General features: G+C 38.8%; 1 protein-coding gene across 3 annotated transcripts in view; it reads right to left on the reverse strand.

The window, feature by feature from the left end:
• The window catches only part of slc25a26 (solute carrier family 25 member 26), a 246,116-nt gene that overhangs the window by 146,193 nt on the left and 81,268 nt on the right, over positions 1-18,655 (reverse strand). The window lies entirely within an intron of this gene.

Genomic DNA, 18,655 nt, shown 5'->3' on the forward strand with positions numbered 1-18,655 from the left:
AGATATTTGAGAGATGCAAGCTCAATGCTCTGACCAGGAAATGTAGTTCTGTATGGAAAATGGTAGGAGGTTAAACAGTGATGGAACATGGAGATATGGCACTAGTCATAGGTGAGTAGCTCCAACTACATTGCTTCCGTATCTGGCAGAGCAGATATATTTCCTAGGACACATTGGAGTGGAAAAGATAATCAACAGATTCTCCCAGTGGTGTGGAATTCACAATTCATAGTCTTTTCAGTGTCCATAACACCCAGAGTCAAGGGGAAGTTGTTCCTGAATTGTACAGTGTGGTTCTTCAGGCTCCTGTACCTCCTTCCTGATGGTAGCAATGAGAAGGGAGTCTTTAATGATCGATGCCGCCTTTATGAGGCATCATTCCTTGAGGATGTCCTGGGTACTACACAGGCTAGTAACTACGATGGAGCTGACTAAACTTACAACTCTCTGTAGCTTATTTTGATCTTGCGCAGTAGCCTCCCTGCACCCCCCCCCCCGACCCCTATACCTCAAGTGTTATAAGGAAGGCATACCATGGCCTATGGCTCTTCCTATGGTCTTATATAGTATCAAAGCAACCCCAAAAAAAGAAAACTAAACTAAGTCTATTTGAAGTGATAACAGGGTGTCCCATCTCACTGCCGGGAGCAGTTGACCTCAGAGAGCCTGATACACACATTATGCAGGCAGTTTAGTTTACTGTGTGAAATTAACCCAAGCTGTCCAGTCTGCCTTTTAACAGGTTTCTGCTGCTCAGAGGGATCCAACAGAAGACAAGAGACTTATAAATAAGATATGGATGCATGGAGTCGGAGGAAGTGTATTGGCACGGATAGTGGATTGGTTACCAAATAGAAGGCAGAGAGTTGGTATAAATGGGTGTTTCTCCGGTTGGCAGTCAGTGGTGAGTGGGGTGCCGCAGGGGTTGGTGCTGGGCCTGCAGTTGTTCACCATTTACATTGATGATTTGGAAGAGGGGACTGAGTGTAGCATAGCAAAATTTGCTGATGACACTAAACTGAGTGTAAAAGCAAATTGTACAGAGATGTGGAGAGTCAGCAGAGGGATATAGATAGGTTAAGTGAGTGGGCCAAGGTCTGGCAGATGGAATAAAACATTGCTAAATGCGAGATCATCCACTTTGGAAGGAATAATAGAAGAGCAGATTATTATTTACATGGTGAAAGATTGCAGCATGCTGTTGTGCAGAGGGACTTGGGAGTCTTTGTTCATGAATCGCAAAAAATTGGCTTGCAGATACAACAGGTTATTAAGAAGGCAAACGGAATGTTGGCCTTCATTGCTAGAGGGATTGAATTCAAGAGCAGGGAGGTCATGCTGCAACTATACAGAGTACTGGTGAGTCCGCACCTGGAGTACTGTGTGCAGTTCTGGTCTCCATACTTGAGGAAGGATATACTGGCTTTGGAGGCAGTGCAGAGGAGGTTCACCAAGATGATTTCAGGGATGAAGGGGTTAACCTATGAGGAGAGATTGAGTTGCCTGGGACTATACTCTCTGGAATTCAGAAGAATGAGAGGGGATCTTATAGAAACGTACAAAATTTTGAAAGGGATAGATAAGATAGAAATAGGAAAGTTATTTCCATTGGTAGGTGAGACTAGAACTAGGGGACATTGCCTCAAATTTCAGGGGAGAAGATTTAGGATGGAGATGAGGAGAAACTGTTTTTCCCAGGGAGTGGTGAATCTGTGGAATTCTCTGCCCAGGGAAGCAGTTGAGGCTTCCTCACTAAATATATTTAATAAACAGTTAGGTAGGTTTTTACATAGTAAGGGAATTAAGGGTTATGAGGAAAAGGCAGGTAGATAGAGCTGAGTTCACAGACAGATCAGCCATGATCTTATTCAATGGCGGGGCAGGCTCGATGGACCGGATGGCCTACTCCTGCTCCTATTTCTTATGTTCTTATGTTCTTAAGTGGGACACACCAATTCTTGGTGAGTGGGTCCTGATTCAGTACTGTATAAGGAACCACTGGGAACTCGATGGGAAGATCCTTATCAAGTGCTGTGAATTACCAATTTGGTGGGGAATGTTGAAGGTAAAAGTAAGTGGCTATTACTTACTATGTTAGCTATTACTATGTGTCTAAGGCTTTTGCATAGTACTGTATATAAAATAAATTAAATAAATAGTGCAAAAAGAGAGGGAAAAAATTACTGAAGTAGTGTTCATGGGTTCATTGTCTCTTCAAAAATCTAATGGCAGAGGGGAAGAAGCAGCTCCTGAAACATCTGAGTGTGTGTCTTCAGGCTCCTATACCATCTCCTCGATGGCAGCAACCAGAAGTGGGCATGTTCTGAGAGATGGGAGCCCTGAATGATGGATGCCACCTCTTTGAGGCACTGTCTTTTTGAAAGTGTCCTGATGCCGGTGAGGCTAGTGCCCTTGATAGAGCTGGCTGGCCTTACAACTTCCTGCAGATTTCTCCAGTCCTGTGCAATAGCTCCTCTATACCTGACAGTGATGGAACCGGTTAGAATGCTCTTCACGGTATAACATTTTGCAAGTATATTCATGACATATCAATTCTCCTCAAACTCCTAATGAAATATAGCCACTGCTGTGTCTTCTTTGTAACTGCATCAATATGTTGGGCCCAGGGAAGATCCTCATAAATATTGACACACAGGAACTTGAAACTTAAACTTGAGATTACATCTGCTGTGGTCCTATTGTAGCAATAGGGAAACTGCAATTGGTCCAGGCCCTTGCTTAGACAGGAGTTGATTTGAGCCATGACCAACCTCTCAAAGTACTTCAACCAAGAGGTAATGTTACAGGTATATAGGACCCTAGTCAGACCCCACTTGGAGTACTGTCCTCAGTTCTGGTCACCTTACTACAGGAAGGACGTGAAAACCATAGAAAAGGTGCAGAGGAGATTTATAAGGGTGTTGCCTGGATTGGGGAGCATGCCTTATGAGTGAACTTGGCCTTTGGAGCAACGGAGGATGAGAGGTGACCTGATAGAGGTGTATAAGATGATGAGAGGCATTGATTGTGTGAATAGTCAAAGGCTTTTTCCCAGGGCTGAAATGGCTAACATGAGAGGACACAGTTTTAAGGTGTTTGGAAATAGGTACAGAGGAGATGTCAGGGATAAGTTTTTTTACGCAGAGAGTAGTGAGTGCCTGGAATAGGCTTTTGATAACGGTGGTGGAGGTGGATACTACAGGGTCTTTTAAGAGACTCTTGAACAAGTACATGGAGCTTAGAAAAATAGAGGGCTATGGGTAACCCTAGGTAATTTCTAAAGTAAATACATGTTCAGCATAACATTGTGGGCCGAAGGGCCTGTATTGTGCTGTAGGTTTTCTATGTTTCTTTAACAGTAGATATGAGTGCCACTGGGCGATAGTCATTGAGGAGCTCACTCTGGTCTTCTTCGGCACTGGTATGATTGTCACCCTTTTGAAGCTGGTGGGAACCTCGAAGTGCAGCAGTGAGACATCGAAGATGTTTTTGAACCCTCCCGCCAGTTGGTTGGCACAGATTTTCAGAGCTCTACCAGGTACACCATTAGGGCCTGACAAGGGTTCACCCTCTTGAAAGATGTTCTGAAGTCAGCCTTTGAGTCAGATGTCAAAGAGTCAACAGATGATGCAGGCATTCGCACAGGTATAGCTTTATTCTCCCTTTCAAAGTGTGCATAAAAGGTGTTCAGCTCATCTGGGAGTGAAACAGAAGAGCCATTCATGATGTTAGGTTTCATTTTGTAGGAAGTAATGGCCTGCAAACCCTGCCAGAGCAGAAGTGCATCCGATTCTGTCCAGATTAGTGAACTTCTAGATCAATTACAAATCAGTCAGGATAATTGTCAGATGGACTTTAATCTGGACTATATTGAGATGATACCCTTTTTGGGGGGGGGGTCAGATGCAAGAGGAAAGTAAATTGCAGGATCTTTCAGAGCATTGACTACAGGGATATCTTGGAGTTCAAGTTCAGAACAGTACATTAAAGTTCTCCAATGAGCTGCTACAGTTGTTCTACTGTGATAATGGCAATGACTGAATGGGACACAAACCTGTCCTCTGAATTTGACTTTACAATTCAGCACTGAATGAGCTTAACACTGATTTGCAGATTGGCATTTCCTTCAACTTTTGTTTTTAAAACATCATTAACCCAAGAACAATATTTCAATTCATTTGCATTCAATAGCATTATTCTGCCATTTAGATAAACTGCCCAGAAAACTTTATAATTTCTGAGTTATGTCCTCCAAAACTATTCCCTCGCTAGCTTCTGTGAATGCAGTTGGCACAGAGCGAGTTTCAAGCAGTCCTAATATTCATCTGTGGGGCTCTCCAGACAGAGAACCTCACCTCTAGTTGGGGAAGACACCTCCATTTCTTTGCTAAACTACAGTTGACTCCTTATACATTCCCAAGGTTCATCCTCAATCTCAGTTATACAAAACCCTTTCAGGAGAGATGTTCCTTTCATTACCTTCTAATTATTTATGCCCACTAGAAGGTTTAATGAAATATATCAACAAGCATTATCATATTCTTAGCACCAATTTTTTTTTCTATTTAGTACCACATCAAAATGCCTAAAGTGCTACAGAGATTTACTGCATGTTTTTAATACAATAAATAACTTAGTCGTTCATTTAACTTCCTGTTTGTTGAACGTTTGTGGCTATATAATAAATGACAAACTTACAAGTTATCCATTGAAGAGATAGCACTTTGGTATATACCAGAACAGGATAAAACATAGTACAAATCCAAGATTTCTCTAACCATTTTGCAACTGACAAATTAACATTAAATAATCTTCCGCAACTAATTGTAATTATCACCACATTAAAATTAAGTTGCAAATTATTTAGTTGTTTAACGGAGATAAACCATTAGGAAATTTGTGCACAATGAATACAAACAAAGAAGCAGTTACACTGATGGTAGGCAATCTGTACGTTTGTAGCAGTTCTAGAATTACCATCTCTGTAGTCTTTACAATAAGATCCAAAGAAATTCTAGTGAAAATCAATTGAAATATGCCATGTCTGTAATTCACTGAATATTTTCAACAATGATAGGCTAATTTTTGGTTAAAAATTTAATGTAGTTCTGAATCCACTGATTTTAGATGAAGCATAAACCTAATACTTCGACAATAATATATACAGCAACATGCCACAAGGTCTCCACAGGATGCTCCACCATTCATTAAAATCACGGCTGCATCCTCATCTATTGCCAGTCTCCTTTCGTCCTCTTGCTCATCAAGAATCTGTTCAACTCTACTTCAACATCCTTCAAAGAAGAGCATCCCAAAGACTCATGACTCTCTCTGAAAATAAACTTTCACCTCATTTCAACCTTAAGAGGCCAAGAACTTGCTTTTCAACAGTAACCACTTCTGGACTCTGCAATATAAACATCCTTTCCACTTCATCCTGTCAAGACCCTTGAGGATCTGTTTCGATTAAGTTGCCTCTCACTTTTTAAAAACTCCATTGGATACAAGCCCTGCTTTTCGCATCTTCCAGATAATATCTAACTATTGCTAGTATCAGTCCAATAAACTATCTCTGCTTTTTCTAACACATTTACATCCTCCCATAAATAAAGAAACCTTCTGTACACAGAACCAAAGATGCCCAACAACAGAAACATAACCTGCATTTTTGCATTCATTTCTCTTTGCAATACACAGAAGCATTCTGTTAGCTTTCCTCACAGCTTGCAGTATTTGTGTATTTTGTACTAGGATACTTAGGCTCAGATCCTAGGCTTCTCCGAACTCTGCAATCTCTCACCATTTATCTAAGTTTCTTTGCAGCCTCCTTGTATTGATTCATAACTTACTTTCCTACCTAACTTTGTGCTATCAGCAAACTTAGCAATTATAATTCTAGTACCTTCATGCTTGTCATTCAATTGATTAATACCTCCACTACTGATCACAGCGGCATATCACTGTGTCCTGTCACAACTAAAAGACGCATTTTTTTCTTTGCCCTCCAATATTCTGTCAAAGCAATACCATGAGTATTATATTCATCAATAACTTCTAGTGCCAAACCTTATCAAATGTCTTCTGAAAATTGTTTAGCATGTTCATCATATAATAATTAAAACAATAAAACTGTGATGTTATTCATTCTTTTCTTCTGTTCTTACATGTATTACCCAAAATGCCAATTTTAAATTCAAAGAAATCATAGTGTAGTGTTCAACTATTTTGCTTAAAGTTGGGTATTTTAAACTACATTGGCATAATGTTCTATGCTACTTATCACAACAGAAGCACAAATTTATCAAGAGTGCTTCATTTTCAAAATGCAAGTCCAATAGATGAGAGGGGTTAAGAAAATCACAAGAAGAAATCAGTAAAAGTAAGTGGGAAGTAAATGGAAACAAAAAAAAACAAAAGCAATGATGAATTTGAAAAGAATAACAAGCACCAGAGTCAATGAGGATTCATGAACTCCAGGCTGTGGACTTGTGTTTCTATTTCCAGAATTAAAAAGCCTGGATTATTAAGATTGCTCTAAGTGCCTTGTGTTAGAGACAGAAATTTACCAGGAGACTCTCAGACAGAGGTCTGCTCATGGATCAATATATTTTATGAATATCCACAGATTACAATCTTAACTATCTCTGATAATGCACCAAATAACATTTCAAACAATATGTCATTGCTTCAGGACTGAAAATATAATTTAAATGTTGTGAATTATGCTCTTCTATAATGGAGTGTGATGCCTTATCCAATTAAAATACTTCAATTAATCCAAGAAGTTTCAAAATGTTCCTATTTACACAAATATAATCTATTCCTAAAAGTAAAACAAAAATGGACTGCAGCTGTTTTTCCAATTACTTTACTCTCCTTTGCCATACAAAATAAGTGTGCCTGGATTGGCATCCATCAATCTGTATTTAAATCATGACTCCACCATGTTCTCTTGCTTTTGGTGAAGCTATTCACTCCATTCTAAAAGGTAGAGTACCTCTTCACTGAGGACAACCTCTCTGTGTTACATATTTCAGCAATATTCCCAGATTTCAATTTATCACTCTAAAGCTGCCATCCATTTCATTTCTCCAGCTGTCTTTCCTTTTAGGTCACTGGTCGATATTCCAGGATGTGGATTAACAACTGTTGCTCATGTCTAAGTCAAGGTCACAATGAGAGTTTGGAGACCTCAAATCAATGTCCTGTAAAAATTAGGAACATTGTAACTGAAGTCAGCCCTGACATACACGTGTAATAACATTTGCTGAAAGTGGCAAAATATTATGATCTCAGATTTCTTTTAAAATATGATATTCTAGGCTGTGCAGTATTCATTGCACAAGTATTCCAAGCATTTACTGAAGATGACAATAGTGTGATTGATTTAACATCCTAGAAAGCTTGAGTGGCATTTTCACATCCCTTCACTGTCAATATTTCTACATCAATACTAAAATATGTTTGATACCATCCTTCCACTCCCCTAATATATACTGGGACATTTAGGAATTTATTGAGGGCAGTACATCAAATGAATCTTTCAATTCCCTGAATTCCATGGTAATAAATGTTACTAATAGGGAGAGGATACCAAGAACTCTTACTAAAGATCTTTTTAGGGCTTTATGCTAAATGCTAGGCCACTTGTGATTTCCTTAATTTTGAAAGGAAATAGCATTTCATTAGGCAGTAATTTGTCCCACTTCACAATATGGCAAATGCATAAAAAAGCAATATTTCTTCAGAAATCAGTTTTGAAGGTTGGTTAATGAATATACATGATGGAAAAGACCCCAATTAAACCGCCACTGGAGTTCTGCCACCTTGCATAAACAAAGTTATCTAGACAGGGTCACATCTCACACGAAGATAGCAGACTGAAAATTAATTACCTCTGTGACATATGTCAAAACAAATTCTGAGGAGAATAGCATCCATTTGTAACCATGTGTTTTATCTAATTGTTAGTATGCAAAATCAGTATGCACAGGGTTCTAAATTTATTCATTTATGCAGAATCCCTCAGAGAAATAAAAAAAAATTAAGCTTGTTACCCTTTTTCTGCTTCCAGATGTTGGTAGGCTAAACAACACTTGTTTAGTGAGGTTGGAAATAAAGACTAAATGGAATTTTACTCCTTTTCGATGTGAAACAGGTGATGTCGCAATCTAACTAAGTCTTGAAAAATAAAGAAAACTCTTCCCCTTTCAAATAAATATCACATTATCTTCATAAAACTAATATCCATAAGAGATGACCACAGAGCATTTGTTAATGTTCTATGTGTCACCAGCCAATCTAAGCTCAGGCACGTACCTGTTCTGCATGTTTCACTCCTTATCCCACGATAATTCTTTTTGAACACCCTTTGAACAGAATTTTCTTTGAGGTCAAGGGTTTATGTCATTATATATCCTGTCCTTTCTGTTTCTATGGAGGTAACCAGACATTTGCTACAAAATCCTTTTAATTTCTCTTATTTTACTGCAAAATTTTTTCAATTGCTATTCTCAAGGGCAAGTACAAACACAGCGATGGCATACGGTAGATTCAAAGTCATTTAAGTTTTGTTGTTGATCTAAATAAGAATTGCAATTCATTCTTTATCTAAACCTCAATTCAAATTAATAGCTTATTTGAATGCTTGCTCCAATCCTGCATGTACCAGGTCCACAATTTTTGTTGCTGAACTCAAAATCAGTTAAATTTAAACAAATCAGAACTTCAAACTTTTCAAACTTAACTTCTGTTAAGGAAAATGCATTGTGCTGAATCATCAAACACAGATCAGTTACTGAACCACCAGACAAACATTTCCAAATCCAAAGTGAAAGGCAAGCACCATTCAAAATAAAACAGGACAACTAGATACATTGCAAATACTCTAAAATGGATTCATAACACAGACACAAAATAATATTAAATATTGATGAGTTAGCCTTTTTTTTACAAGCTTACATTGAATGGGAATTCTTCATTGAAGATAAAGGTGAAGGAACAATGCAATCAGTGCAGATAAATGTCTGGGAGTGCTTCACAGAGCTGTAATCAAAAGGAAATGGAGAAGCTGAGAGGAGAGGTGAGGGAAAGCTGAAAGCACAGGGAATATGCAGAAGGCCAGGAAAATAACAATTAGAGGAAGAAGGGGTGTGACTGGCAGTTTTAATGAAGTCAGGAGAAATGGATGTACAGCCATAAAATAAGCTGAAGAAAGAAAAATGTTAAATTTATCATTTTGACATTTGTGAGATACACAAGGAATTTATGTCACCAAAATCATAACCAATTGTTCCCAGTGTATTCATCTTATTAAGTGACGGTCAATTTCTACACATCAACATCAACGGTCAACCCTGAGGCAATAAGGCCAGTTGTACAAAATAAACTCAGTGGCAACCACCAGATTTTGAAGGAATATGGTTAAGATAATGAACAGTGATGAGAGAGGATGTTTCAATGTATTTTCTGCTCAATATAAATATGGTAGTTGGACAATTAAACATCTTAGTAACACATATAAAATGCTGGAGGAACTTGTCAGGTCAGGCAGCTTATCAAAAGGAATAAACCTTCATCAAGACTGAGCTTCTCCAGCATTTTGTGTTACTCTGGATCTGCAGCATCTGCAGAAACTGTGGTGTTTATCTCAGTGCTTCCTTTTCTACCAGAAAGACATTCACATACTGTTAGTTCCAATTCAACACTTGCTTCTTGACAGGTTATACAGCTGCACTTCAGGATCATCAATTACTTCCAAAATGAACTGGTGCTTGGTTTGAAATAAGGCCCAGCAACTATCATTCCCCCAAGAGAACCGCAACCTTGTCATTGGGTTTGGACACTTGCTTGCCTCAATGCCCTGGAGAGTTATATTGGCTGGAATCAGGGTTTTATGCTTTGTCTCTTAGTAGGGTTACCCATACCAAATAGGTTAAAGGGTAGAGTGGTCCACTGGTCCTCCAGGTTCAGGAGTTCAGCTCAGGGCTAACAACCCTGAGAGGTAAAACAGCAATAAGGAATCCTTCTACATCTGAGTACGATGGTATTACTGAGACTCCACGCTAAACCTGTGTGACTGGCAGTAGTGAAAACCGAGAGGAAGCCACTGACATGATGAAGGAACCCCTGAGCACCAGCAGGGACTGAGGACCTTCACAGCTGCCCAAACGCCACTGGCGTAACTGACAGTGTTAAGTAACTAGAATCATTGGTTGATACTGAAAAGCTGGTAGGAAATAAATTGAAACCTTCAGTGTTATGCCAGAAGTCTAATTGCAATTAATAACCCTATTCCTCCCATCCCTAGATGAATGCAGTATTTGGCCTGAATGAGAAATCTTATCTTCAAACTTGTTGAGGAACACATTGCTTACACTTTATGGGATAATATTACTCCAAGTGTGAGAAAGGACAAGGAATACAATCTGATGCATCCTGGGAACAAACAGAACTCAAGGAACTGGTTCTCAATTTAAGCTATTTGTTGGGGAAATAACTGACAGCAGGGTCAGGTATCCCAAAGCATTTAACATCTGTGCAAATATACTTGTTTAAAGTAAAACTGCACAGTTAATGTTTATTGGTGCTATTGTTGATTGTCAAGGCTATGATATCTAACTTCAATTGATGTACAGCCTTACGATTGTCACTTAGCTTCCAGCACTAATTATAAGACAGCTGTCAGTGAATGTGCAAGGAAGCAACTGATTGAGAATTTATCAGGCAGAGAATTACAACTGCATATGTGCTCCTTTCTGTATATTGTTGGTTCAATGAAATAACAGGGTTGGACATGAGCTGACACCAACACTGACACTTCACAACCTTCAGCTTTCCTGTTGATGTTGGAAAGAAACATGCTGACGTTAATAATTTCCTCCTATCGCACATCAGCAATCCTAGTGTTGCCTGCAGCAGGAATAGATGGTTCAAGGAATTTTCCCATAGAATATTCCCACGGATGCCTAGCAAATACTGAAAGACAAAGTTGTGTGCTTCTGCCACCTTGAGCCAGAACAACGTGTGCACAGAAACTTCTCACATAAGATAAATTCTTCCGTAATGCTCTCACATGTATTTACAAGTTGCATATAGTTTTGCATATAATTTTACGGAGAAGATGGTTCACAGAAGAACTATCTCATACTTAGATAATTTCAATTAATGAAATATAACAACTAGAAATCAAACTTCTGTTAACAACAGTTCGAAGCCATTATCCTGGATTATCAGTCAAACTTATCTCCAATTGTGCAACGATAAAGAGAAACATTAGAATACTGTTATGTTTTGTAACTCCAAAACATAAAACTACAGTAATTGAAAGGAAACACAGAAATGGGAATGCATGTCTTAGTTTTCTTTTTACTTGTAAGGGGGTTTCAACTTTTATGTTACTGCTGTAGCCCCCCCAGCCACCTTCAGGGTCGCTCGCTCGCTGTCGTCTAGGCTAATTAAAATGGCGTCTTTGTCATGCTAATCTGGGGAATGCGGTTTTGTTGTGTTAAACGCTGAGAAAGTTTGCGCTAGCAGCTTGTTTTGGTTTAGAGTGTGATAAGAGGGTGCTATTAACCAATTGGGATAGTTGTTATGGTTTTGGTGTATTTGAAGATACTGTATGCGCAGGGTTTTGGGGCAGAAGGCGGGAGAGTGAGACAGAGGATGGACGAGGTGCTGTGATGTCCACTAACAGGGTCGGACCCCCAGGAGGTCGTTCGGTGAGGAGACGGAGAGGAACTCGTGTGGAGCGTCTGGTTGACCACCGTTGGTGGTCCCAGGCGGCCGGTCGTGGTGGTATGAGGGGTCGCAGGGTGAAGAAGAGGGTCCTTGAGCTCCAACTGTTTTGTGCACGAAGAGATTGAACTTTGATAAGCGTGGTGCCTTTTATTTTCCTTTTATATTTTATTCTCTCTTAATTATATAGTTCCAGTAATATCTATAAACTGTAAATCATTTAATTGCATCTGGTGCATTGTCTGTTATTTGGGCAGGGTGGGGTACATCACACAGCATCCACACAAACTATTACCCAGTTTGGTGGGGCCCAGAGCTGTTTCCCTAGACGACAGCGAGCCGAGCGACCCTCAGGTTGGCCGGGGGGGGGCTACATACTTTTATTACATTTAAGCGAGGTGCACACTTATGATGTGGTGGCGTGATGATGTATGTCATTCACATACACTTATATATAACCTGAAATCATTATGTAAACAAAAAAGATTGTTTAATCAAACAAAACATTTATAATATTACTCAAATATGACTGAAATATTAAATACACAACACTCCTCCTTGCTTAGCAATGAACTCCAACTGAATGCGGAATGTATTACAACTTATTGATGAGGTCTCCGTTGGTCAGGATCCACCATGGATGCTGCATCCTAGCTGTCTAGATACGCAAGCAAGCCAGGGCAGTACGATCTGGACAGCAAGCAGTTGCCCATGTAGCAAGCTTCCCCTCTCCATGCATCTGATGAACCCAAAGGAATGGCAGAGTCCGATACAGTTTGTCACCAGCAGCGTTGCGGATGTTGCCAATCTGCGTTGAACTCAATATAGGACTGTCTTAGCGACTCCAGCTCCTGATTTTTCCCGCTGAGTTTACTCCAGAATAAGTATAGCCACAAGGCAGTGAAGGCTTGAGAACAGAGTTTTCCTTATCCTGGATGCGTTGTCAATCACAACTGACAAGCCCCATCTGCCCGAAGCAACTGGTTTTAAGGCATCAAAAACCCGCCTTTGCCCCTTCTCCTGTCAGTAGAACCGGTTCCACTGGGCTTAGCAGCTAAGCCACACATGAAGGCCAGGAGTTGTCAAAGGCCATTCAAATAACCTCCATTATTTACAACATATAATACAATATATAAGCTATATAATACAACTGTATAGACATCCAGAGCATAGTAAATTTTAAATTGACCCAGTCAGGCCTAAAGATTTAATTGCTGAGGAAGACTTCTTACTCTTGTGAGATAATATCTTTCCAGATAAGGGGTGTCACTCTACTTGGCAGGAGAAATTTGTGACCAGGGAAACAATCTCAGATTCAGGGGACACCCTCCATAGAGGGTATAGAAGTTGTCTCTGGGACTGCAGGAAGTAGTTTTGACAGCTCTGCACACTTGTCTTCTGCATGTGTTGGCATCCTGAACAGTGCATGGTAAGCCCTTGATCTGCTGATCTATTCCAGGCAATCAAACAAAGCTTTCAGCAAACACTTTCATTTTAGCTCCTCTGATACTTCTATCCCAGCTTGGATAGTACAACAGTTCTCAATACCCCACATAAGGTAACCTCCATCAAAGGCAAGCTCATTCCGGCACTGGTAAAAATGGGGAATTGGAATTCCTGTTGCATATTTCAGCTATTTTGTATTGTCACGTAGATCTGAGACAGTATGGGGTATTTTCTGGTTTCACTTTGGATCATCTCAACCCAGAATACAGATTTGAATTAGGGAAATTACATCAAGAGGAGTGTCCCCTTTTCTAAATTCTTCAGATATCATCTTTTCCAAAGGTAAACAGGACAATCCATCGGCATTTTCATGACTACTTATCCTCTTGAATTCAATCTTGTAATTGTGTTCTCCAAGAAACAGAGCCCCATCTCTGTATTCATGCTGTTGCTGTTAATAGAACACCCTTCTGTGGTTTGAAAAGTAACAGTAGTGGTTGGTGATCAGTAATGAGGGCAAACTCTCGCCTATACAAGTATTGTTTGAAACATTTTACATCCCAAACCAAACACAAAGCCCTTCTGTCAGTCTGTGGGTAATTTTTCTCTGCAGCGGTAAGGGAATGTGATACAAAGGTTATCCATCACTCATAACATGTGACACAACTACACCTATACCACAAGGTGAGGGGTCATAGGCAAGCTTCACTGGACAATGTGGATCATAATATGCCACTACCATTTCCTTTGTCTTTTGGAAAGTCACCTCACACTGCTCTTTCCCCTTTGTCATTTCTTCCCAATTTGTAGTAATGAGTTCAAGGGGTGGAACACAGTAGTCAGGTTTGGCAGGAACCTGTTATAGTTATTGACAAATCCTAAAAAGACTGCACTTTTAACTTATCTATTTAAGAGACATATATATACTGACTGTAATTCAGTTTTTCCCCCTCTATATTGTTTATCATGTATTTCATTGTACTGCTGCCATAATGTTAACAAATTTCACGACATATGCCGGTGATATTAAACCTGATTCTGATTCAACTGTGACACATCCTTTGGCTTTGGGGTATCCACCACTGCTTAATTTTTCTCAGCACACTTATGTAATCATTGTGCACTGATGGTGTAATCACAGCAAGTGATACTTCGTTTAAATAATTCATACCTGACGGTCATGCTCTGAACCTTTCATCTTCTAATCTTTTTAACACTGTCTTGAGATTTTGGAGGTGCTACTTGTCACCCTTACCAGTAACAATGATGTAATCCAGGTAACAGTGAGCACCTGGGCAACCTTGCAGCACCTGGTCTATAGCTTTCTGCCATAGTGCAAGTACAGATGCTACTCCAAAAATAAGTCAATTATAGTGATAAAGCCCCTTGTGAGTATTTATGCCAAGAAACACTTTGGACTCTTCTTCCATCTCCATCTGTTGGTAGGCCTTAGCTAAGTCCACTTTGCTGAAGTACTTCCCTCCAGAAAGGTTTGCAAAGATATCCTCTATCCTGGGCAGGGGTATTAATCTATTTTCAGAATTGGGTTGATGGTGACCTTAAAATCACTACAGATCCAGACAGACCCATCCTTCTTGGCTACAGGCATTGCCCATGGACTCCTCGCGACCTAGGACCGAATTCCTTCTGCCTCCACGTAACAGGTTTTGTAAAACTTGGGTATGGCAAGTTTGACACTATTATACCCTTGATTGCTGCTGCATTGTCCAGTATCTTTCTTAATTCACTTTCAGTTGACTCTGTTGCAGGGGATGTAGGATGTATCTCCAATCAAGTTGTAGTTATCTGAGCCAATCACACCTCCACAAGTGCTGGGTTCCTGATTTTACCACATAAAAGTCCAATGTGGTTTATTGGTTGCTGTGTTTCACTGTTACAAATGTTATTCCCACGGAGTTCTCTTCTCTCCAATCTCAGTTCTTCATTCGATATCTGCAGCTTCAGTTAAGCATCACTGAAATGCCATTCAAACTCACTTTGTGGAATCACTGAATCAGCCGAGCCAGTGTCCAATTTCATTTTAATTAATTTACAATTCTCTTCTGGTGTAAGTCATGTTTTGCCTATTGTTGGGTTTCAGACTGTAAATCACAAGGCTACTCAGTCCTGTGTCACTCTCATCATTATCAGATTTTTTTCATCAACAGCATGCAGATTAGTGTTCTTTTTCAAAATGCAACTAGACCACTTTGCTTTTTCTCTTCCCTGTACTGTTCAATTATTTTGCCTGCCTGATATGCTCTTCGTATATGTCCTACATAGTTGCATTTTCTGCAAGTTTTACCTTTAAGCCTGATGTATGTGAGCCCCTGCTACAATGGTAACAGAATTTGTTTGGCCAGCTGGTTTCTGTTTAGGTGTTGCAATTTTGTTCATGCTCATTTTCATTCCTAACTGGAACTCAATTGTGTCTCTGCTGTTTCCAATGATAGAGCTATTTCAACTGCTCTTTTAAATGTAGGTTTTGTTTCAGTTAGGAGCTAATTCTGAATGATTCTTTGTAAGATTCCATAAACTAAATGATCTCTCAGTGCATAATTAAGCCCATCACTGAACTGACAATGCGCAAGACAACCTCTTCAATTCAGCCATGTATGCTGAAATGAACTCCCTTTTGATTCTGCTTATGAAATCTGAAGCATTCTTCAGTCAACGATGGTTTCAGTTCTAAATGTTCCTTCATTTCTTCCATGATATCAGCAACGCTCATTTTGGCTGCTTTGGTTGGAGCAGTAACACTTCCAAATAAACTGTATGCCTTTAAACCCAAAGCAGTCAATAAAACTGGCACTCACTTCTCCATCAGCTATTCCGTTTGCTTTAAAATACTGCTCAATTCGCTCAGTATACAATTTCCAGTTATCTCTTGTGCAACCAAACGCATCATCTTTCCAATGTAGCCAGCCATTTCTGCTTTATTTTATAATTATTATCACAAGGAACTCACTGTTTATGATCCCACAATTTTACTCTGTTTTCTGCCCTTGTTTTATATAAACACGACCACGTCTGTCCCTTCTCACAGTACGTGCCGATCCACTATTTTTAACATGAACGTCTCACTGCACTTCATCAAGGTAACTGAAAAGAAGCATGGAGCTGGGAATGCATCTCTTAGTCTCCTTTTTACCTTTAACTGAGGTGCGTACTTATGAAATTGGTGGTGTGATGACATATTCTAGTCACTTACTTTTACATTCAACCCACAATGTATTATGTAAAGAAGAATATATTTACGATATTACTCAAATATTACTGGAAATATTAAATATTCAACAATTATAGGCACTGAATAGCTTTAAAAAAGCTTGGTTATCTGAAATAAAATAAATAAAAGCATTAGATCCTTTTTCACCTTTAAATCTGTTTAGAAAAGTTAGAAACTGCTCAGTTAGATCAGCTGCTGCTGACTTCAAAGTTTCACCCTTTGCTTACCCAAACCTTAGGAGTCAAGAGGAAAAAACCCTGAAACCTTCGGTGTCAAGTTAGTAATCCAATAGAATCATCAACAGCTGAAGGAGCACAGGCTGGGCTGCAGTCAGCTTTTAAATTAAGGAAATATGTTGTAAGTTTGAGGGCAGAAGAATCATAATATTCATTAAAAGTAGGTGATAGATTAGAAACAACAGCGAAGAACGGGTGCTGGGAACAACCTTTATTATACCTGACAGCAAAGAACATTGCATTTGTGAAAAGGTTGGAAAATACTTTTCAAAGTTACTCACACCTGTGGTGACAGGTACAGTGACTTCTACAACATTCACTTAAAATAAAAAATCTCTGAACACCCACAGTCTACAGTTAACTTCAAAAATGCTTAAAATATTGTAATTTGTTTAAATTATGTGATTGTTGAGTGAAAATGTTAATGAATGGAATGAATAATTGCATTGCTTTAAACTCTGATGAATAAATCACACATCTGTAACTTTATGCAACTTATTTGCATAATATTAGTTCAACTTTCATAGCAGTGTAACAGTCATTTTCTTTGACCCAGAGGATTAATGTAGGCACTAGATGATGATTATGTGCTAGATAGTACTTACTTTCAGCAATTTGCTATTAATTTTATGTGGTCAATAAATGAACTTCCTTAAGTAATTAAAACTAAAGGCAAATATTGAAAAATAGAGTAGGAAAATGAACTGCCAGGTTAAATATCTGTTTTTATTCCAGCCAAATTGTTACATTAAACACAAAATGTTCATTAAATGTTCCACAATCATAAAATAAAATTGTTGATTGCCATCTGCAAATACATTGTAATACGATTTGTGATAAATTGTCTCTAGATTTAACTACAGCTGTTTCATATTGAAAAAAAAATATTCTTTAAGAGGAACCTAGCCCTGGAGATCAGTCCACAGAATGTGAAGAATTTGTTCAGTTTATTCCAAATGGTTATTTGACATCGTAGTTTTTCTGGCAATTAAGGCTACTGCTGCTATGTGGGACCTTGCTCTGCACAATTTGGCTGTTCCTTTTACTTATATCACAAAGATATAAAAATATGGCTATTTTTGCTATTTTGGTGTTTGTTAGAAAAGGTACATGGAAGTTTGTTGTTCCACATATAATAGGATCTTTTTTCAACAGGGTTGGAAATAATTGTCACCCATATGGTCAACCAATCATAACCAAGCTGAAGTCAATTGCTGCAGTTGTTGCAATCCATCTAATTACAATACAAACACTAGAAAGAATAACTATTCCTCATATTTGAAAAAAATCAATTGCCCTAATCCTTGGTATATAAAGTAGTCTGCTGGGATTCACTTTGATTGAAACAGTTGTCCATACAAACATCATAAATTTTGCCTTGATTACATCAATCCTGTGTTAGTCATGTTTTCAAAAAAAATAATTGCAAGCATCAAAATTTCAGTTTCTTATAAATCCTTTCATTTAAGATCAGCAATAAACTATGTTTCTGAAAAGGAATGTACATAAAATTATCCTTATGGATTTTAAATGAACTCATATTAATTTAAATGTTGCAACATTAGAAAATACAACTGACTGTGAACTGATCCAGTCAGGGCCAATGCAATTGGGTCAGGTACAATGTTCCCTCAAAGACGTGCATGTGTGCGCGCGCACATATATTTCGCTACTAGTGCACAAAGAAATTTAAACTGCACACAAAAGGTTGTCACTTCCTACCTTGTTGGCATGTTAAGTATATTTCACTATCGTACACAATCACATTTCCTTTTCTGATGCATACGGCGTTGACAACGTGGAGTTTGCAATAATTTGTCTGCAGATTTTCGAACTGGCTTATTTCTACTGTTTATATTGAAGAAATTATTCAGCGCGTACATGTTGTTGTCACTGGGCAAAAAATTGGGCCACACAAGATTTTTTGCTCTGACTGGTCATTACAAATTAGAGGGAACATTGACCAGGTAGTGCTGCCCTTCAGTCAACAGTTGTGTAAGGGTGCACT

Source organism: Mobula hypostoma, chromosome 15 (genome assembly GCF_963921235.1).
Source record: "Mobula hypostoma chromosome 15, sMobHyp1.1, whole genome shotgun sequence".
NCBI lineage: Eukaryota > Metazoa > Chordata > Chondrichthyes > Myliobatiformes > Myliobatidae > Mobula > Mobula hypostoma.